The sequence below is a fragment of the Grammomys surdaster genome, unplaced genomic scaffold (genome assembly GCF_004785775.1).
Source record: "Grammomys surdaster isolate TR1022 unplaced genomic scaffold, NIH_TR_1.0 62, whole genome shotgun sequence".
Lineage (NCBI taxonomy): Eukaryota > Metazoa > Chordata > Mammalia > Rodentia > Muridae > Grammomys > Grammomys surdaster.
In genome coordinates, this window is record NW_021604564.1 from 14340132 (window position 1) to 14345191 (window position 5060).

The following is a 5060-nucleotide window of genomic DNA, read 5'->3' on the forward strand; positions in this document are numbered from 1 at the left end:
CCTTATGACTCCCTACTGTGTACAGCAGCATGAATAATGCCAGTATTTCTACATATAACCTAAGTTAAAGTTCTGGATCCCTCTTTGATTTATTACTCATATGAAATGGCTCAGTGCCTGTTTGTGCTGTTGGTGGTGGTAGTGAGGAATTTCTCTATATATATACATATATACATATACATGTATGGATATGTATATTCCTCTAAAAACTACAAGAGACTTTAATGCAAATTTTTAGATATTTATTCAATGTTAGGGGTTTGTTGCAGTGTTTTCCCAGGCACTGTGGAATGTAATAACTACTCAGGAAAACTATCCCTGCCCTCATGGAACTTATATTTTAGGGAAAAGAACAGATTAAAGACAGGAAACAAGTCGTGAAGTTTCTTAAAAGCCTTACAAGAGAAATGCAGAAACATGAAAGAACTGTTTGCAGGTGAAGAAGAGTAGGGTTTAACTGAAAGAGCAGTCCTGCTATATCTTTGACCAGATCAAGACATGAAAGAGAAAGGCCAAGCAGTGTCTATGGAAACTGTAACTACCGACAGAATCGGCAGTAGTTATGAAATCTACAAGGGGGGGATCAGGTTGTATTTGAGCAATAATAAGGAGATAGGTGGTTGAAGTAGATCCAAAAGAAGGGTGAAGTCAGGGATCAAGGTTGAAGGAGGTGGAGTTAGATTTACAGGATTTTGAAGACAGCTTTAATATGGGTTTTACTCTAAGTAAAATAGGGCTATCAGTTCGTTTGTCAGTGTGGATTATGGTGAATGGATGACATGGTCTATATTCTTCTAAGATGCTGGTTGTATTGAGGGTAGAGCATGGGAGCAGATGCAGGGATGAAGAAACTTAAGGTTAGAGGTTATTGCACCAAACGTGAGAGGTGAGGTCTTAAGTTGTGTGGCTGCTATAGATGTGGTAGGAAAATGCTTGGGTTCTAAGTTCTGAACAGGAGGGAAAGAGGAAAATCAAAGTGACTCTTAAGTGTAATGATTCTTGTAGGATGTATCCAGTAGCTTTTCTGAGCTATGCTAGAATGACCTTCCTCTTTGTAAAACACACGACAAAGAGTTTTGACTTGGTTAGAGGGATGAGCTTGCAACTTACTGAAGTGGGAAAGATAAGACTGGAAGAGGTTTCCTATGGGAAGGATGGGAATGAGGTATTTGGTGTTGAAAATGTGGTACTGATATGGAGAAGTCTAGACTTAAAAAAAAACACAAAAATGACCAAAAACCATAAAAACAAACAACAACAATACAATGAAATATACCATTGAAGAACTGTAATAACTACCATAACTGCCCTCTGAGAGCTCCACCTAGCAGCTGATGGAAACAGATGCAGAACCCATGGCCAAACTTAAGCTGAGCTTGGAGAGTCTTGTGGAAGATTGGGAGGAAGGATTGAGGGACCTGAAGGTGATAGGGATTCCAGAAGAAGACCTTCAAAATCAACTAACCTGGACCCTTGGGGGCTCTGAGACTGAATCACCCAACCTCCCCCACCTGCACATATGTAGCAGATGTGCAGCTTGGTCTTCATGCAGGTCCTCCAACAGCTGGAGTAGGCACTGTTCCTGAATCTATTGCCTGTCTATGGATCTCATTTTCCTAACTGGGCTGAGCTGCCTTGTCTGGGCTCAGTGGGAGAGGATGCACCTAATTCTTCATTGACTTGATGTGCCAGGGTGGGTTGATACCCAGGGGAGAGGGGTGAATGAGGGGAAGAGCTGTGTGTGTGAGACCAGGAGGAGAGGAGGTGCTTCAATTGAGATATAAAGTGAGTAAATAAATTAATGAAAGAAAGAGAAACCAGTGTATGGATTTAATAAATGTTGGGAGCCGACACCTAGCCGAAAGCGGCTATCATCTTTACAGCCATCTCAAGCCATATACCCAGACAAGAGACTTGTTTTCAACAGCCTACAACAATTGAGCACACTCTGATAATTATCTTGCTTTTCTTACATATCTTGTTTTATTGTTTAGTGCCCCCAGCTGCAGGGTGCACGTGGTAAAGTGTCTTCAGCTGCATTCCCCTGCTTGTGCTTATATATGCACCCATGATTTCCTTTCAATAAAGGTGAGACTTGAGGCGAGACTGGAGAAGAAAATAGATCAGACTCCCTGTCTTGTCTCCATTCTTCGAATCTCCGTCCCCACTCTCTCTCTTGCTAGGCCCTGACCCGCGGACCAGAGCAGCAGAAAGGGCCGTTACAAAGTTACAAAGCGGTGCTCAACGTGGGGCAGCAAGAACGAGAGACCCAGTGAGGGACATTACCAGAAGAAGGGTCGACTGAAAATTCAGAAGTGAAACAGAGGTGATTGCCGTGGGAACCTGCCGCGTGGAGACCAGTAGGTCATAGTAATGATAATGGGGCAAGAAATAAGTCAGCCTGAATTCAACTCTCTGTTTTTGTTTTGTTGTTTGCTGCTTATGTGTGTTAATTGTTTGCTTCTGTTTTGCTGTTTTCATGTTCAGAAGAAAAAGAAAAGCATAGAATCCAAAATACGACCAAAGGTTGAAGTAATCAATTTGTCAGAGCCGGATTGTGCTGACCTAGAGGAAGAGGCAGCCAAAAATTACTTCCCTGAATGGTCCTCTTCCTGAAGGCCCCCTCCCTGCGCTCCTCCACCTCCAGATGCTCCTGCTATAGAGATGGTGGTTGAAGATCACAGAAAGGAGTTGCAGGACAAAATTTCTTTTCTTAAACAACAAATTTCTTAAACAACAAATAGAATTAGAGGAAGAGTATCAGGACTTAATTAATCAGCTACAAAAATTAAAGACAGGGAAGAAGTCTCGAGAGGGCAAGGAGAATTTCTCAGGTCCTCTAGTTCCTCAACCCAGAGTCCAAAGGCAGCCCCTGTCCTCTGATTTTAGTACAGATCAACCAGAGGAGGGAGAGGCTGAGGTTTTCCCTGTATCAGAGACTAGAGACGCTCAAGGGGTTGTGTGGAGACATCACACAGGGTTTAATTTTCAAATTATTAAAGAATTAAAAAATTTGGTGGCACAATACGGTGCCACTGCTCTCTTTACTCTTGCAATCTTAGAATCTGTTGCAGAGGAGTGGCTGACTCCTGGTGATTGGAATACTCTAGTGAGAGCAGTTCTTAGCGGTGGTGACCATCTTATTTGGAAATCAGAGTATCATGAGAATTGTAAAGAGACAGCTAGGAGAAACATTCAGGCAGGTAATGGTTGGCCCTTTGAAGTCTTAGTAGGAGAAGGGCAATTTGCTTCTAGTGATAACCAGATGCAATATGACCCAGGCTTATTCGCTCAAATTCAAAATGCAGCCGTAAAGGCTTGGCGCAAACTCCCGGTAAAGGGAGACCCTGGTGCATCTTTGACCTCAGTTAGACAAGGGCCTGACGAAAGATTTTCTGATTTTGTTCATCGATTAATGACAACAGCAGGAAGGATTTTTGGTAATGCAGAGGCAGGTGTAGATTATGTGAAACAACTTGCATATGAAAATGCCAATCCTGCCTGCCAAGTGGCCATTAGACTCTATAGGAAAAAGACAGACCTTACTGGATATATCAGACTCTGTTCTGACATAGTGCCCTCCTACCAACAAGGCTTAGCTGTGGCAGCCACCATGCAAGGACAATTGGTAAGAGATTTTCTGGCAAGTAGAGACAAAAGGGCCTGTTTTGAGTGTGGCAAGCCTGGACACTTTGCAAAATATTGCAAAGCATAAAATGAGTTAACCCAGAGACAGCCTAGAAAACAGCCTGGCCTATGCCCATGTTGCAAACGTGGAAGGCATTGGCTAATGAATGTAGGTCCAGGACAGGTGCACAAGGAAACACCTTTTCACATAATCAGGGAAACGGGAACAGGGGCCAGTCCCAGGCCCCGAGCCAACACAAGCCAAAACAGGCTTATGGGGCAGTCAGTATCATACCAGCAAACAACAACCCCTTTCAGAACTTAGTCGGGCAACCCCAGGAAGCACAGGACTAGACCTCAGTTCCTCCACCCACACAGTATTAACCCCAGAAATGGGACCTCAGGCCTTACCCACTGGTGTGTTTGGACCATTCTATCCAAATGTGTTTGGCCTGATAGTGGGAAGAAGCAGTGCTACAATGCAGGGACTACAAATTTTTCCTGGAGTTATAGATAATAATTATCAAGGTGAGATTAAGGCAATGGCCAAGGCAATACAGAATATAGTCACCGTTCCTACAGGAAGGAGGATAGCTCAACTATTGTTACTTCCATTGATTCCTACTAATCACAAATATAAGAGTCCTAAGAGAGGGGATCAAGGCTTTGGTTCCTCTGATGCATACTGGGTATAGCCTATAGTTAAACAAAAATCTATGATGACAATATTCCTCGATGGGAAGGCATTCCAAGGTTTGGTTGATACAGGAGCTGATGTGATGATTATCAAACGAAGCCATTGACCTGCCACCTGGCCTCTGACCCCAACTTTAACCAATTTAAGGGGTATTGGCCACAGTCAAAATCCACAGCAAAGCTCTAAGGTGCTGACATGGAAAGATAAAGAAGGAAATACAGGGAATATACAACCCTATGTCATCCCGGGCCTTCATTAATCTCTGGGGCAGAGATCTATTATCCCAGTTGGGATTGATTATGTGCAGCCCTAATGAAGTAATCACGGCTCAAATGATAAACTCTGGATTTTCCACAGGGAAAGGATTAGGGAAAAGTGAAGATGGGATTACTCATCCTATTGAGGTCCATGGTAACCCTGGAAGAAGAGGCTTGGGGTATTTTTGATGGGGGCTATTGATTCAGCTGCACCCCTAGGGCGTTGTGCTGATCCCATCACCTGGAAGGAGGACTCGCCCATCTGGGTGGATCAGTGGTCCCTAACCACCGAAAAATTACAAGCTGCTCAATTGCTAGTGCAGGAGCAATTACAGGCAGGACATTTAGAAGAGAGTGACTCTCCCTGGAATACCCCAATATTTGTCACTAGGAAAAAGTCAGGAAAGTGGAGATTGTTGCAAGACTTGAGGTGAGACTTTGAGGAGAGACTTTGAGGAGAGACTTTGAGGAGAGACTTT